This window comes from Brassica napus, chromosome A3 (assembly GCF_020379485.1).
Source record: "Brassica napus cultivar Da-Ae chromosome A3, Da-Ae, whole genome shotgun sequence".
Classification (NCBI taxonomy): domain Eukaryota; kingdom Viridiplantae; phylum Streptophyta; class Magnoliopsida; order Brassicales; family Brassicaceae; genus Brassica; species Brassica napus.
The window spans coordinates 29580034-29599097 of NC_063436.1; the positions used below are offsets into that span (position 1 = coordinate 29580034).

At 33.8% G+C, this 19064-nt stretch overlaps 1 long non-coding RNA gene across 8 annotated transcripts; it reads right to left on the reverse strand.

Annotated features, from left to right (window-relative positions):
* Positions 1–1945: 1945 nt before the first annotated feature.
* On the reverse strand, positions 1946–15922 carry LOC125591474. 8 transcript variants are annotated; one of them, XR_007327514.1, is made up of 6 exons: positions 11655–15922; positions 11190–11546; positions 10783–10888; positions 10179–10692; positions 2247–2302; positions 1946–2160 (listed from the first exon to the last, which is right to left on the reverse strand). It is a non-coding gene; the product is annotated as an uncharacterized LOC125591474 (long non-coding RNA). The 8 variants fall into 8 exon arrangements; XR_007327511.1 differs by having other exon boundaries at positions 11190–11357; positions 11454–15915; XR_007327512.1 differs by having other exon boundaries at positions 11190–11337; positions 11454–15914.
* Positions 15923–19064: the final 3142 nt, after the last annotated feature.

A 19064-nucleotide genomic window follows, 5' to 3' on the forward strand; every position in this document is an offset into this window, starting at 1 on the left:
TACTTTATTTTGTGATTTAAGTTACTCCCTCCGTTTTAAAATAGATTATGTTTTAGAGAGTTTTTGATGTTTCAAAATAGATGATGTTTTCTTATATCAATGCACTTTTTTATTTTATCAAAAACTGTATAACCAATGATATTTTGTTGTCTGTTTTGTGATTAGTTGAATAACTTTTAATTTATATTTTAATGATATTTTTAATATAAAAAATAAGTTTTTTAATAGTTGTGCACAATCTTAAAACTTCATGTATTTTGAAACAGAGGGAGTATTACTTTTTGTATGATTCTATAGTTTGTGTTTTAAATTTGTATTTGTAAAAGATGTTCATGATATGACTTTTGTTTTTTAGAAAATTGTAGGCCATAAAGGATTATAGATGATAATATATCTTTTGTTTGTTTGCAATAGTTGTTTTTGTTGTCGAGAAAAATAATAGTTATTTCTATATTAATTAAAGAAATATGGCATTGTTATGTTATGAGGATTTCAAATGGTCTTCACGTTGTTTCTTTAAAAAAAAAAATAATCTTATATTCGATGTATTATTTGTGGTTCGTAATATTTTGGGTTTGAAAGAATTGTGTTGTGAGTAATTTTTTTGTTTGTATATCTTAAGAAAAATTACTTTTTATGTTGAAATCATAGTCTCTCGACATGCTATTGGAATGGAATTGATGATTATTTGAAGTTGCATTTCTTATTAACAACCAATATATATGACTCTTTTTGAGGTTCTCGCCAGCCTTAATACTTGAATAATATTCCAAAAATAAAATCTTAACTTTGGTGAGAAATTAGCAATCAAAAAATTAGCCATCCAGTTGGAAATGTTGTTCCTGTTGATCATCGGTCTCATTTTTAAGTTTATTGTTGGGTGATACTCGGTTTTGATAAAATAAGCTCTATTATTTGTTAGGAACAAATATGAGCATCTATGGACCATTTCTTGCTTGGTCTTACTCTTAAGCATATGATTTCAGATTAAGGAGAAGAGATTCATAATGGTTTATATGTTCCATTCAAGATTCGGAGGATCCATTGGAAGAAATTATTTTTATTTAAAGAGATCCGAAATTGCATTTGAACTAAATTAAATATGTTTTGTTCTATAAACAATGAAGATTATTTTCCTTATACAATTAACATACTTTAAAAAGAAACTGAAATACACACTGTTTGGATTTCTATTACCGAAGTACTAAAACGTTTGCATGGTTTGCATATTTTTAAACATATTTATAGTGTAACTATTTATTATGGCACATTTCTGTATATTTTTTATTAGTGAAAATTGTTGTAAAGAATTTTTCATTTTTAATCATTCGTCCCAAAAATAGAATTTCAAAAGCCACAGAAGTTTACACTTCTAAGGATAAACCCGTCCTACACACGGGTATTCAAGTAATTTTTCCTAAAAACATTTTATATACATTTAGAAATATTTAGTTTATTCTTAATTAGTAATAATTATTTGGTTTTTGTTATTTTTGTTAGAAATCATACACTTATCTAACTATAATAACAATTCCTTTTTAATTAGTGTAACTATTTTTTTTCTAATTTAATTATGAAATAAGTAAATAAATATTCAGAATTACATTTGAAGTTCAATACATAGAGCATGAAATTTCTCTCTTATAAATTTATTTTAATCCATTGATAATTTTATATTTTCTTATATATTTTCTTTTAAATCAAGCTTTGCATAATGGAAAGGTGAATCGATGTAAAATTTTATTTTCTAAATTAGCTAATCTGTATAATAGTTTAATATTGATCGTTACTACTTGAAAATAACCATATTTATTTTAAGAAATTATCAAATAAAATACATGAACATATTAGGATATTCTAAAAAAATATTACTGTTAGCTTCTAATGTATAGCTTATGATTTTCTCTATTTTTATTTAATTACTTCACGAATATGATTTTTGTAGTTTGTTTATAATACATTTGACTGATTTTATTGCTTTTAAAATTTAACCTAAACATTAGTCTCGAAATTTGTTTAAAAAATATCATATAAATATATACCAGTGTATATACACTACACAGCCAGATTGATATATTATTTGTAGATGACTTCTTCGTCATCATCAGCTTCTTCTTCTTCTATATGCTTTTCTTTCCTGTTGATTGCTTTCTCAGTTGTCTAGTAGTCATTGCAAAACACAGATGCTAATCAGGGGGGAAAAAACTAACAAAACATTGACAAAAAGAAAGATACGCTGGACTTACCACAGCATCAAGCTCAATACCAAGAATTAAACACAGATTCTCGAACTCTTCCTTAGCTACACACTACAAGAAAACACAAGTTTTACGAGGGCAGTTTTCCTCGCTAATTCGTCGTAAAAGCAGTGTTACGACGAATTAGCGAGGAAACCCGTTTCGTCGTTATATGTTTGTCGTAACGCATATATCCTCGCTAAATCGTCGTAAGTTAGCGAGGAAATAATTTCGTCGTAAAAGCGAATGAGGATATTTCGTCGTAAAGACCACGTAAAGATTCCTCGTAAGGACGTCGCTAATTTTCCTCGTAAAGACCACGTAAAGATTCCTCGTAAGGACGTCGCTAACATTCCTCGTAATTACCACGAAAATCTTTCCTCGTAAGACACACGTAAATAAATACTCGTAAAATTGACGTAAATACCTTGAAAACTTTCCACGTAAAGAAAACGTAAAAACCTTGATAGATTTCCAAACGTTTCCTCGTAAAAACCACGTTAAGCTTCCACGTAAAGAAGCCGCAAAATTAGCTACGAATTTACTTCGTTTCATTATTTTATAGAAATATAAAAAATTATAATTATAAATATAATTTAAATTATTTAAATTATTAATGAAATTAAAATTCTAAAAAAATCAAAACCAAAATATTTTATTTATAAATAAGTTTTGAATTCATAATACAATAACCGAAATTAAAAAGAACTTGGGTGGTCGTTAATTAATCGCCTCGTAGAATTCATCACTCCTCGCCTGAACATCCGCCTCGGCATGTGAGTCGTCGGTCGGTGACTGGCCTGGGATAGGATTTTGTTGTCGCATGGTCCTCAACAAAGTCGCCCATTCCGGATTTGTGGCCGCTACAACGTCCAAGAAGCCCTCGAGTCCACCCATACGAGATCGCAGCTGAGTAGAATCTCTACGCAGCTCAGTAGACTCTCTACGCAGCTCTTCGGACTCCCTACGCAGCTGAGCGACTTCATCATCCCGTCGCTGAACATAAGACGATGTCGCTATCGGAACATCGTTGACGGAACCAATCCCCAACGTCCGTCCCTTTTTTTTAGGGACAACCTTAAAAACAAAAAATAAATTTTGTTAGTAAAAATTTAAAGTTAAATTAAATGAATATTTAAAAAAATTAAAATTTTAGAAAATTTACCTCCTCGTAAAGCTTATCCACTTCAGGTGTGGATAAGGTGACGGGTAATCCATCGGTGGACTGTTGGGTCAGCTGGGTCTGGCGTTCTTCAACCCGAGCAGCCAAATCGTTGTAGATTTGTTCGGACTTGCCATCTATAAATCGGCCCGCCTTGTTCTTGTGGGTCCTCTCGTAAAGTTGCATAAGAGACGGGAATTCTCCCGTCTCTTTGGCCTAAAAAAACATTTAAGAAAGTTGTTAATTAGAATATATATATAAAAATATACTAAAAATTTAATATAATTAAATTTTTAATTACCATTTCCAAACGGACACCAGCGTGAGGTTTTTGGCCCGTAGTGTGAAGCATCGGCCCGTTCCCGTGCTCATCGACTGTGTTACGGGAGTTAGAGCAAGACTGGGCGATTCTAATGGAATCAGGAAGACGCCAATATCGGATGAGGCCATCCCAGACATCCGTGGTGAGCTCAGCGGGTTTGCCACGCTCATACCCCTTCACGATCCAGTCACCCTTCCAGTTGGAGACCGTGTCCAACAAGCGAACTTTCGCCTTCGCTTCAAACTTCTTCCTCACCCTCTCAGTGATCCCGAAGGCCCAATTATATTTTTGCTGTTGGAAAAAATAATTTCTAATTAGTTTTTCAGAAAAAAATATATATATAAATAATTAAAAAATTTAAAGATATATATTTAATTAATAGAACTTACAGCGTAAATTTTGAACCACGTCTTTCTGACGTAGTGGGGCGTCATTTTCCAGTTCGGATGTGCCATGGAGAAGTAACCTTTTATCGTGTCGGTTACGTCCGATGCAAGACATCCGTCAATCCCCCACCTGAAAAATACAAATTTAAAATATAAATTATTTTTTAAAGTTATAAATAATTTAAAAAGAATAAAAAAATAATGAAACATACCATAAAGTTCCGTCCGGTCGGTCGGGGTCGATGACTGGTAAACCTTCTCTGCCTGGCAGACGGAGAATGTCCTCTACGGTGTACTGCGAGTAAGGAGCACTCGGAGGCACCATCAAATCGGGATGAATCTCGGCCGCGGGCATCGGAGGTGCCGGCATCGTAGGAGGCACAGGAGGAGGAGGCATCTGGGGAGCACTAGAAGAAGGAGATCCAATGACTCTCTGAGTGTACTGAGTCTCGGGGACAGTCTCCTGACCCGAAGAACCGGGAGCTGAAGAAGACGACGGGTCTAAACGACTACCCGGCTCTCCGAACATCTCTCTGTAATGGGCAGTAAGTCTACCTTTTCGAACCTGAGAAAAAAATTTAATTTTTTAAATTTTCGTAAACATATACTTCCCAAAACTATCCACCTAATCAACACTAAATAACATAAGATCCGTAAACCTATCTAAATTCCCTATACTAACCACCTAATCTATCCTAAACTAATCAAACTAGAGAGGAATTAGGGAGACTTACCATTGCTACGAATTAGGGAGGAAGTGGAGAGGAAGTGGAGAGGAAAGACGGAGCGAGCTCGCTCGGGATATATATAAGATTACTTGTCCTCGTAATTTCCTCGTAAACTTACGAGGAATTACAGAGGCCCGCGTTTTCAGTTACGACGAAATAGCGACGAAATACAAAGGCCCGCGTTTTGTTAACGACGTTTTTACGACGAAAAGGGTTACGTGGAATTAACGAGTTAACCAGTTACGAGGAATTAGCGAGCCTTTATTTTCTATAAATACCCACAACTTTCCTTCTCAAACCACACACACAAACTCACAAAACACACCCTATCTCAAATCACACTCCTCACCAAAATACTTTTCAAATTAGAAATATTTGAAAAAAAAAAGAAGAAAAGAAGATATTAGAATTTATGTGGGTGAGACTTAAGTCTCGCCACATATAATTCCAGTATCTTTCTTTTTTTCTTTTTTTCTAGTTTTTATACTCCCGCTTTTCACCAATTTAGAAAATTTGGAAAAAAAAAAAGAGAAGAAGATATTTGGAACTCATGTGGTCGAGACTTACGTAAGTCTCGCCAAATGTGATTCAAGCATCTTTCTTCTCTTCTTTTTTTTAGTATTTTTAATATTTTCGTCGTAATATCGTCGTTATTTTACGACTCTTTTACGACGATTTGGGCTTACGTGGAATTAGCGTGCCCCGCTTTTTTAATTTCGTCGTAAAGTCCTCGTGGCCTTACGAGGTGTTTACGACGATTCTGTCCTACGTGGAATAAACGAGTGCCACCTTCGTCATTTACTTTACGTGGCATTTACGTCAATTTACTTTACGAGGTCTTTACGACGATTCTGTCCTACGTGGAATAAACGAGGATTACATCGTACATTCGACGTCAGGTTACGAGGAATTAACGAGCAGTACGTTTAAATCCCTAAAATCCGAAACCCCAAACCCCAAAACCCCATATTCCTTATCTTCTACTTCATATATTCCAAACCCCATCTTTATTTTCATTCCAAACCACAATTCCCACATTTACTTATTTATAAAACAAACTCCCACAATTTCTTATTCATAAAACAAACTCCCACATTACCTTATTCATAAAACAAACTCTCACATTACCTTATTCATAAAACAAACTACACAAAATCAAATACATCAATCGGATACATCGACATTCTCGTCATCACTAGAAATATCATCATTTTCATTAAACTCGTCTTCTACAGCTTCGTCTGTGGCATCATCGGTAAGATCTTCGTATTCGTGATTATGCGGATCAATGAGAAGGATGTCATCAACTTCTTGTTCAGGTTCCTCGACTTCATTTATCTGTTCTTCTTGCAATGGTGGTTCTTCTCCACTGATGATTCGTCCTCGAGGTGTAACTTTGATCACTGCTAACCAATTTATACCCGAATCTCTCATCCGAGGGTATGGAAGGAAGCTAACTTGGTCTGCTTGTGAAGCTAAGATGAAAGGCTCGAATTTGTTGTACCGACGTCCACCGTTGACATCAACTACACCAAATTTGTTAGACCGAACACCTCTGTTGACGACGGGGTCAAACCATTCACATTTGAAGATGACGCATTTCAGCTTCAGTATCCCTGGAAATTCGACTTCAATAATCTCCGTCAAGATCCCGTAGAAATCTGTTTCCCCTTTCACACATATTCCATAGTTACTGGTCGCCCGCTGTCTACCATACTCATATGTGTGAAAAGTGTAGCCTCGTGTGAAATACATCTGTGATGTGGTGACCTTTACAAGTGGAGATTGAATTACTTCGTGTAACCACTTAGGATAATCTGCATCGTCGTCATAATCAACCTGCAAAAATAAAGAGAACATTAAAATACAAATCATGTATGAAAAAATAGTTTGAGTTATAATACCTGATTCCGCAACCACTTAATGAAGTGCTGATCTTTCCTTTTGTCTACGTCACTTGTGGATATACCAGGAAATGTTTCTTCGACTTGAGAAACAAATAGGCTGTAAAATTAATCACATTTCATAGGAATGAATCTCTTGCAATTATATAATTAATTATATGTGTTTTGAAGTGTCCATATATGTTACCTTTCAAAATAACGCATCAATGGATCCTCGCAATTGAGTAGAATATAGGTGTGTGCACTATGAGCGTCTTGTTCACTCGACCACCAAACCTCTTTAGACTTCCCACCGAGTCGTCCAATCTGGCTAAAGATGTCTGGAACACCAGCAACTGCATATGTTGGCGCAACTCCACCATCATCATATCTTCTTGGAGCTCTTCTACGGGTACGTACTTTTGACGCAAAGTAGTACGATGTGAAGTGAGAAACTTCTTCCGTCAAACTTCCAGCAATTATAGAACCTTCAACTTTGGCGAGGTTCTTTGCTTTTCCCTTCAAATATTTCATGGCTCGCTCATACTGATACATCCATCCGTAATGTACAGGTCCACGAAGCAATGCTTCATATGGGAGGTGGACAGCTAGATGCTCCATGACGTCAAAAAATCCAGGAGGAAATATCTTCTCCAAGTTGCACAATAAGATGGGAATGTTCTCCTGAAGCTGTTCTACAACTTCTTCTTTAAGAGTGCGTGTGCTCAGATCCCTGAAAAATGCTCCAATGCCTTTTATATTCCAAAAACAATTAAACACATTGTTAGTCGTATATTATTTTGAAAACTAGACCGTTATAAAATTATTGTGATATAAAACACTACGAACCTGCAAGTGCTTCATGTACGTTTGTTGGAAGTAGCTCCGCAAATGCAAAGGGCAGTAGTCGTTGCATAAAGACATGACAATCATGACTCTTCATCCCAGAGAACTTTTGACCCTTTTCAACACATCTAGAGAGATTTGAAACATACCCATCGGGGAACTTCACTTCTGATGCCACCCAGTTGAACAACACCGACTTTTTTTCTGAAGACAGTCTGAATATCGGAACAGGAACTTGTCCATTGCTTTTAATATGTAACTCGCTTCTTGAGCAAATATCCGGCAAGTCTAACCTCGATTTTATGTTGTCTTTTGTCTTCCCTGGGACATTCAATATTGTATTCATGATGTTCTCAAAGAAATTCTTCTCTATATGCATCACATCGAGGTTGTGTCGCAGAAGAAGATCCTTCCAATATGGCAACTCCCAAAATATACTCTTCTTGTGCCAGTTGTGATGAACACCGTAAGAATCAGGCATATTACGAGGGACATGCCAATTACCACCCCAACGAACTGTTTCGTTAGCTCCGTAGTAGTCGATTTGTGCTTCAATTTGTTCTCCAGTTAGATATGGTGGAGAAGTGTCTCTCACAACCCTTTTGTGCCTAAACAAATTCTTGTTTCTTCGGTAAGGATGGCCAATGGGAAGAAATCGACGATGACAATCAAACCAACTTGTCTTCCTACCATTCTTCAGTTGAAACGCATCTGTCGTTCCATTACAATATGGACAAGCTAATCTTCCATGTGTAGTCCATCCAGACAACATCCCATATGCAGGAAAGTCACTTATGGTCCACAAAAGCATAGCTCGCATCGTAAAATTCGTCTTCGTTGAACAGTCATACGTCCTCACCCCTGTTGACCACAAATCCTTCAACTCTTTTATCAGTGGTTGTAGGAAAACATCCAGGGACCTTTTTGGATGGTTCGGACCAGGTATCAATATCGTCAAGAATAGCAACTCCCGTTGCATGCACATCTCCGGTGGCAGGTTGTATGGCGTAAGAAAGACTGGCCACAATGAATATTGTCTCCCTGACATTCCGAACGGACTAAATCCATCTGTGCATAATCCGAGATACACATTCCGGCTATTGCTAGCAAAATCCGGATGTACTTTGTTGAAATGTTTCCAGGCTCTTGCATCTGATGGATGAGTCATCTCACCATCCGTCTGAGTATGCTCGGCATGCCATCTCATCTTTGCAGCAGTCTGCTCTGATTGATACAATCTTTTCAATCTGTCTGTAATTGGTAGGTACCACATCCTTTGGTACGGTACCCTATTACGTCCCCGTCCTTGCGGCTTGAATCGTGGCTTCTTGCAGAATCGACATACTTCTAGCTTCTCATCATCTCCCCAATAGATCATGCAGTTGTCGATGCAGACATCTATCATCTCCGAAGGCAACCCAAGACTATAAACTAATTTCTGAATCTCATAATAAGAATCAGCAGACACATTGTCTTCCGGCAAATACTCTTTAAACAAGTCCGCCCATTCGTTCATGCAACTTTCAGGTAGATTGTGATCAGTTTTAATATTCATCATTCTAGCAGCCAACGACAATTTAGAGAGACCTTCTCTACAACCACTGTAAAGTGGTTGATTCGCCGCGTTTAACATTCCGTAAAACTTTTTTGCATCTATATTAGGTTCTTCATCTTCATCATGAGCTACGAATGCATCAGCTACCATATCATGAACCCTATCATAATCTACCATCTCCTCCTGATGGTAACTATGTTCATTATGCAAATGATGATTAACCGGTTCTTCCTGAAAATTGCTATTACTACTACTAGCTTCATTCTGATCATAATTATAACCTTCCCCATGTTGAAACCAGATATAGTAATTTGGCGTGAAACCTCTATTTATTAAATGCTTCCAAACATTTTCACGGTTTGCCAATTGTTGCATTTCCGACAAGGACAGAACATCTTACCACTTTCTTGGGCGAGCGGTGTTGAATCTGCTTGGTGCATAAATGTCTCCAGCCCCGCAAGGTATTCTTTCGTCACTCTCCCGTTAGCATCTCTATGCATATACATCCAATTCCGCAACTCGTAAATAGTCCCAGAGCCAGCCATTTTTTTTTCTTTCACGTTTTTTGTTGTTGGTGTGTTTAAAATGATGTTCCAACATCCATATTTATAGAAAATTTCGAATCTGGTAGTTGTAATTTTACTATGAAATTACGACGAAAATTAATTGTATGGCCAAAAAAAAAACGTGAGCCACCTACCAAGTTGGTGGATTCAAAATTTCCTCGTTAAGTACACGTAAAATATTTCGTCGTAAAGCACTCGCGAAATTTACGTGGCTTTTACGAGGAAAAACTATTTCCTCGTAAAAGCCACGTCAGTTTACATCGTCTTTACGACGAATTTTTTTTGTCGTTACCTTACGACGAAATAACGATGCTTTTCTTTCTCAACGTAATTTCCTCGCAAAATCAACGTTTTTTTACGAGGAATATTTTTCCTCGTTAAACTTCCTCGGTAAAGATACGTTTTCTTGTAGTGACACAGTTAAAAGAAGAAGACTAAGAAACAAAAGAAGATTAACTGAATCAAACAAATGGATTGAAGAAGAATGGTATACCAGTGTATATAATTTTCACCAGAAGAGTGGTTAAAAGGCAGTGAATAAGAGCAAAACCTAACATGATCCAAGGCGTCAGCTAATTAGTGAATACTCTTTACAAAACTGGCCGATCAAAGTCATTTCCAACATACAAAACTGTGTTCAACTACATCAAAGAAGAACAACTAATAAGTGGATCTTGTTCTTCTACTTGTTCAGAGTTCTGTCTTTTCTGGTCACATAGAACAACAAAAGAGAAGCATTTTTAATTTCTTATATTACATATCCAAGTGTATATGAACAGAGAGAAAAAGAAGGACACACCGTGTCTCTAAATTTGCGGCATGAAATTGAACTTAGGAGGATTAAAGTACAGATTTGGCAACACCTATAGTGTCGCTGTAGATCTGCATCAACATGGCAGGAACCGGAGTTGGGTTGAGACACCGTGGTAGAGGCGGACGAAGAGTACTGTGCAGGACCGGGGTTGGGTTGGCCGGATCCTATCCATCAGCTTCTTACCAAATGAATCCTGTAAAAGAAGGAGAGCTAAAAAGACAATTTCAGAGAAGGAGAAGTGAAGATAAAAAATACTAAATTTAATAACTCGCAAATTTCTCACTTTTGAATTGGGTGAAACAGATTTTATGTTGTTCAACGGCGTTTGATTTGCTGGAATCAGGAAGCTTCTGCATCAGCTCTTGATCTTCTCGGCTGAGACGTTCTCACTGCCATAAACAAAACAAATTCTATAAACAGCCAAAAGGGATGAGTATATGATCTGAGTGGAAACCAACGCTGCATCAATATGAGTGGAAACTAAAACTGAATAAAAAATGGGTTTAGTACTGTGTTTAAGTTTTTTTTTCTTTTTTTTTTGGTAAAAACGTTAGGTTTTTCTATTAAACCAACGAAACCATAAACCAGTTTAGTCCCCAAATAACATGTTTCAATACTACACTCACAATGAGGGAGATAGAAAGTTAACCCTAACCAATCCTTAACGTAAGGGTTATGTTCCTTTGTTACCTTTGGAGCCATCAAGAGTACAAGTTTCTTCAGTCATGTCATTTGGATTCTGAGCTCCAATCCTAGCCACTCCAAAATTAGCAAGCCATAGATTGCTCTGTTAATCCAAAAGCATGTATCTTTTTCATATAACGATGAACGATTCTATCTGAATGTAAACAACTTAGCCTGTTAAAGATCAATCAAAATTGTATATCACAAAGATTCCTTTATTTCTTGGAGATTCATAAAGAATGAAAAAGTGTTATGTTTCCATAAACTTACACGCCGGAGAGGAATGCCAACCGTCCCGTGAATTTATGCTGGTATCACGACAAATTTCCATCGCCAGCGCATCATTAATTTCCAGATCCATGACTTTGAAATCGGATTCAGATTTTCAAACGTCAAACACAGATGCAAAAAACATTAAGCAAATGTAAATTCCATGTGCACAGAAAGAACAAAAAGGGAAATTTAACTTACAGACTGCCATTAATAAGAATCTAGGATGAAATGTCAATTAAGAGGTCTCTTAGAAACAATCGCTTCTAATGGAGAAAGAAGATAAATGAGGATCTGAAGAAGATTGTGGAAGGATTAGATTGTTTGAGGGTTCCGTGAAGTGCATATATATACCGAATGCAATCGCAACTGATGGATAGGAAGATGAACGATGACCAAGTAGTGTGATGCTTAGATAACTGGATCGTCACTGCGCGATCGAAGAGAAACGAAGAACACAAAGGGGTTCGCATTGCAACTGATTAGGGCCGCAGACGAAGCGCAACACAAAGCCCACGTGAAGCCCGTTCGGACAGAGCAACGCTTTAGTGAAACGGTGCGGATCCGACGTGTCAATGCTGTAGACTTCCTATTTCTGACGTGGAATCCGAGCTGTCACCCCCAGAAGAGATTGAAAGTGTATTTTATATATAAAGACTACAAAAGGTTTTTCTTCGATAAATACTGTATTTACCTTTGTTTGCAAAAGACTACACTACAATTAATTATGATGTTACGATTATTGTTAATTAATCAGAGAGAACTTTCTGATTAAGTTTAAAGAGGTAATTAAGTATGTAATTTACATGTTGTGACTTCTTTGTTTTTATTATCATCTACTTGATTGATAAATATGACTTTGTATTACTTAAAGAGGATATAATATTTGATTATTTTAAAACGGCTGACTAGTACGTATTAATTTATTTATATTTCTGAAAAGGAGGATCTACTTTTGTATTACACTAAAAAAATTAGAGAAAAGTTAAAAGGAATAAAAAAAAGATGTGTTGTATATCATCAACAAGAGCCAATCGCTAGGATTTGTTTCGTTTGACATTTTCTAACTTTCTAGGTAAGACTTCAATTTTCTTGAGATGACATATACCATTAAACTTGGACATTTTCAAAATGTAACCAACTAAATTATCAATGTATCGATAGTGGACTTGCACAACAACAATCCTATCCAGATCCTACTTACCTGACAATAATTAACCTAACAATGTTTAATATTACAAATGTGAACTAGAACAATCAGCATCAAGGAAATCAGTTGATAGAACAAAGCACAAAAACCCTAAATCAATATCCCAAAAGATTATAAATATATAGGTTACCGCAAACACCGCATCGGTCTTTGCCTTCCCATGAACAATTTGAATCGGGCAGCGACCAAGATAGACAATCGAAATCTGAAACATGATGAACAAAAGTGCACCAAAAGGTCGATCAATACTAAATAGTACCAGCTTGTAACATAAAATATCCCTCTCATCAAGACAGAGGATTTGCTGCATATTACAATCTGGCACCGTTGATGACACCTTAAAAATATATGTTAGTGTCTCTTTGATTGTCTTCCCTATTCCTGGCTAACGCCCGTGTGACTCTAATTTCTCAGATGAATGCAAACAAAAGTCTTGGTGACAACTTGTTACATAATGGAATGCAAAATATAAGTACTCCGTAAACCATTTTCCATCAGACCCAGTTAAGAAAAGTTTGAGAAGCTCAACCTCATATATCGATCATTCTTATAAACATGCCTCTGAGGATTCAAAACACATTTCACACTCCCCAAGTAAGAACTATCTTTCTCTTCACGAAGTTAAAACCTATTTGTTGCTAACTACAGGAATTACAAACCTAGGTTTGTCTGAAAATAGTCCATTAACTGGTTTCTACGCAAGAAAACGTGGGAACAAATGAGAAAAAGGAGAAAGCAAGACCTGCATGACAAGAGACACCTAGCTAGCAACACGAGAAAAAATATTTGTAGATATTTGACACGATTTGAAGAATATTAATCACCCCATCACTTAGAAACAAATCCCAAGACTTGAAAATAGTATTTTGGCAGAAAGAAAAACACATAATTCATTTAAATGTGGGAAAGTCACATTTTACTTTTCTTCAAAATTTAGTCATAGACACGCATACATAAGCATTCAGTCATAGACACGCATACATAATTCAGAAAGAAATTCAATTACTGTAGATTTCGTAACCACTATATATATAGAATTGGCCATATCTACAAATCGCTTCTGGAACCCATATTTACTACTTAAAAGTTCGAAAAGAATACACAAATTGATGAGCCTGTGGTCGTTTTGAAAATTAAATGCAAAGAACGTGTTCTTAGATCAAGAACCAAGTCCACAAGAATATTCTCGTAAAGATTCACAACGTGATCACATGGAACCAATGGTATATAAATTAGATACCATCTATATAAATATAGTGGTTATACATCAAGCAAAATGTACAAGCATACAATATAAATAATCTAGAAAACCAACAGCTGAAGATCATGAACAGTAATTTGCAAATCCACAGATGTCATCATATGAAGCAAATAATAGATCTATACATATTTATGAATCAAGATACTAAATCACAGATTTTGAAAGCTAGCGGAAACCGAAAAAAAGAGAGGATACAAAACCACATGATTAATAATCTAAGCTTGAATTGAGAAAATTAAGGATTCAAAAGAGTTAGGACCAGCCTAAGAAAGAACGGTTAACGTTAATGGTCCCATATTAATCTTGTTTAACCGAACCATAAACATTTAGATTAAAGCTTTTTCGAAACTAATGATCTCATAAAATATAAAGTAGAACAAAGGAGAAAAGAAAGAGTAAAGTCGTATGCATTTAGAAACCAAATCGTTACATATTATAGGAGCGAGATCGTATCAATTACCTTAATTTGGAGGGATGAAGAACATAAGAGAGAGAGAATGGGAACACAATTAAAGAAGAAAACGTGAACAGACCGAAAAGAATCGGAGCCGGAATCTGACAGATAGAGCAGTGAGCACGCAAGAGAAGCAAATGCATCGAACATGCAAAGTGCCTTTGTGTGCTCACTCTCTTCTGTCAGTTTCTATGCGTTTCTCTAAAATTTATCCCAAAACTCATTCAATGTCCTTACCTACACAGATTCTGAAATAAGAGATCGACCATTGGAAATGGGTTTGGGATGTAGAGTTAGATCTGAGAGGCTTAGGATAAGCAAGAACCAGAGGGAATATTTATAATCAAAGGAAAAGAGGAAAGTTATATTCATTTTTGGATACCCTTTGCGAAAACAAATCTAGGGTTTGACCAAATCAAGAAGGGAAAATAAATTAACAAAAAAGAAAGAACAAAGAGAGAGATATTCGGGGAGAGGAGAGAAGAAGAGAAGAGAAGAGAGGAGAAGGGAGATTAACAAAAGATGAAAATAAAAAACATTATCCCTCTCTGTCGTTCACACTCTTCAAGAGTCTTATCTCTGTTTTTGAGTTTTGTCTCTTTTCTCTCTCCCTCTTACATGCAACGGGACAGATGTCTAGAGAGAGAGACATTTTGAGTGGAGGGGAATTGGATTCAACAGTACATTGCAGTTTATAGTGGTCAATCTCATAGCCTATAAACGGCAACGACAAACCTACTAAAGATCTTGAATTTTGCGTATGAATTTTGGTCTTTCACGATGGAACCTGCTCTTCTTTTGTTGTAATTAAAATAAGTATTTCCGCGTTTTACTTTTTAATTTTCAATTGTTTTCTTAATGACACAGAGACAATAAACAGGTGAAACAAGGCGGAAACAAATAAAGCAACTCAACACAGAAATCTCATACGTTTTACATTACTAAAGGAAACTTTTGTTTTCAATTCTTAATTCTACACCTATATAGTTTTCTCATTATTCAAAATTCTGCAGATAAAAACAAATTACAGAGTCACCATTTTAAAACATAATTTCTTCAGTTACAAAAAATGGCTTTAATGTGCTATCAGTTGCCGACGTTAATTACCTTGTTCTTTTTGGATTTGCTAAGAGTATTTTATTAAAATGCAAGAAAGGTTAATTTTGTTTATAAGTTTTCGGGAAGAAAACAAAGTTTAGAGAATTAACCATGCGTTTAATTTAGTTTGAGACATAGCAATAATTAAGTTAATAATAACGTTGGTCCATCCCACTAAACCAGAAATGTAGTTTAACTATATACTAGATTTTGACTCGCGCTTTCAAAGCGCGGGATTATTTTCGAAACATTCCAAATTTATTTGATATAAATTTGTATTTTAATTGTATCTACACTTAGATATTACAAATGAAACATTATATTCAATGTTTTGAAACCTAACCCGATCCGACCCGCAGTTAAATTGCCAAATTCGGTGGTTCATATGTAATTCATTTTAGTTTTCAAAAAAAAAACTGTTATTTAAAAATTCTATAAAACCCGTAACAACCGCTAAAACCCGAGATCTGTTTATCGGTTGAACTGATAGATGACCCAATATGTAATCAGGTTTGATTTAATATTATATTTAGAGTATTGTAATATATATTCATGAACGTTCAGATGAATAGAGAATATATTATGAAATTAATATTCTAATTTTAATACAATTTTAGTCCAACTAAAATTCCATCTTGTTAATGGATTAATATTTGAGTGGATGCATCAATAATGTGTATACGTCTATTACAAATTAATGATTTACGTTTGCAACAAAATACAATTGTTTATTTAGTTAGTTTGCTTTTGTTATTCACATATTATTAGATACTTTTTGATGTTTTGTCTATGGCTGATTTTAAATTTAAAATTTAATTTCATTATTCGCATTAGAAATGCAAATATTTATTATTTTAATTTTGATATATATTTTTATTATATTTAGTTCTTAATATTTCTAATTTATATATAATTATATTTTTACACAATTAAAATATTGACTCTTACTCTCTCGCTTCGATTAATGTTAATGTAATGTTTTATGATATATTTGTGTTAATATATTTGTTCAATTAGTTTATATTTGATATATATATTACATGTATGTTTGAGTAACCCGTAAAAAATATATTCATTAAACTATCAATAGTAACATGTTTCATCATATAATTTCTATTAATATTTAATTTATAATATATATTTATATATATTTTAATACTCTAACTATAAGAATTATATTTTTATGTATTTGGTGAGGGTTTTGAATTATATTTTTTTTTTGCATTTGAATTAATATATAGTTGTATATATACGAATGAATAGACATATATATAATTATTTATTACATTAATAACTAAAATATAATTAATTAGTTATTTGAATTTCGAATTAATATAAATTAAATTTATTAGTTTAAAAAATAATAGATTAGTTAGTTAGTTCCTTAATTTTAGGTATTATGTATATTTAACAATTAAATTAGATATGAGTAAAAATAATAGAAAATATAATTAAATATAATGGTCCAACCTAGACTATTTGTAAGTAGATAAAAATTGCTTCTGTTTTAATAGTATTGATTTGAAATTTTAAACTGCATAAATGCATCGTGCTCATAGTTTAATAAGTACACTAGTTAATTAAAACACAGTAACACCAAGTTAATCTCGAGATATCTCAATTGTACGTTATCTATCTAACTATCTATATATATATAAACTAGGTGGACCGTCCGCACGTATGTACGGGCATTAACATTAATATTAAATTAATATTATATTTACAACTATATAATACTCATGTTACATGTATATGGTTAATATAAAAGATTCGATGTTACATATTGATATTTATACTATGTTCATATGAACAAATAATACATTAGAACGTTTAGAAAACGATCACATTTAACACTAATCTTAAAACATCAGAAAAATATAATTGAGAAAAAATAAATATTTCATGTATAATCTCAATAAAAAAATTAGCCATAAAATATAAAAGAGATATTTGAATTACCTGAGATTTATTATCAATGGTTTCATTGTAACAGCAGAGATGATTTACAGTTTTCTTCTCTAAGCCTTGAAATAGAAAAGAGGTAATTCTAACAAAAATGTTTAAAGATGTAAACAATTCCCAAAAGAAAACAAATTATATAATTGATAGGACAACGTCAATGAGTTTTAAAGTTTTTAAAAATCTTTGAGATTACATTTGGTTCTCAGACGTACCAAAGAGGATTACGCACAATAAATAAATTGCACTTGATTAGCGTACATATCTTATATTATATTCTTGATAAGTGATTTAACTTTATAAAAAAAAATTACTTTTTCCGAAATGGATGCTCAGTTCCTGGATAAACAGAGTCGTCTCTTTTTGTTAGTTGCTATGTTGCATGGAAACTCGGTTGAAGGTACGTTTCACGTTTCGGAATCGGAATCTCTCGGAAACTCGCGGAAACGCATTGGAAACTCGTTTCTTAAAAATCTCAGTTTGGAAACTTAGTGAAAACTTGCGTTTCTATTTTGGAAACTCGCATTTCTGTTATGGAAACACTAGAACTTTCCAATTGATTATGATTTGCGGTTATGATTTTTATTTTAGTTAAACTATTTAATATTTAAGTAATGGGTTCTGTTATTTTGAATTTTTATATGATTTTGATGTTTAATGATGACTTATATTTTTGGTATGATTAAATAGAATGACTATTTGTTTATTTGTATTCTAAGATATACTAAACATAATAAAAATTAATGCAAATATAAATCATATATATATATATTTATAGACGTTTCTAAAACGTTTCCAAAGCAAAAAAATCAAAAATCACGTTTCCACGTATCCGTTTCCGTTTCTATGCAACCTAGGTTAGTTGAATCACTACTAATGCAAAAATATAGATAAAGATACAACATGGAGAGGAAGAGAACAAAAATAAATGGAGAAGAAGAATCCCCCGTAAAATTACAAGTAATGGTGTTCCGGTCTATGAGTTACTTATTGATTATCATACATCTCCGCAAGCTCACAAAAGTAGAATTTAAATTATAACGATCAAACATATGAAAACTTAAAAGATAGATGCGTGAAATTAATGGGGGTGGCGTGATATTTATATAGCAAATTAGTTTAAGTTTCTAAATGACCTAGTTTTAAGAGAAGCTATGAGATAGAATATCCTCTAATAAATTTTAATTCAGCTATGAGATAGAATATATTTTAATAAATTTTTAAAGATATTTTGGTTATAATATATACATAATTTTGGTAACTCAGATCTTGCTATATATATATATATATATACTTAAATATTAAATGCATGATATTAGGAAATAAGATATCTCGTGAGTTGATTGCAACTGGTTTTTGATAAAACAAATCCCACTATAAGGATTTAAATAATAGATAATAAGGAAAAAATAAAGAATTTTAACGTTAAAACCTCCCAACTAAGTTTGTTTTAGGTAAAAACTCTCAAACTAAATATTTAACGAAAAATTCTCTAAACTAACTTTATTTAATGAATTAAACTCTGATAGGTCATAATTACTATTACTACGAGTAAGTCTTTAGTTTATGGGTTTTTATACTAAGTAAACATAGTTGAGGAATTTTACCATTAAAATAAAAAAAAATTCA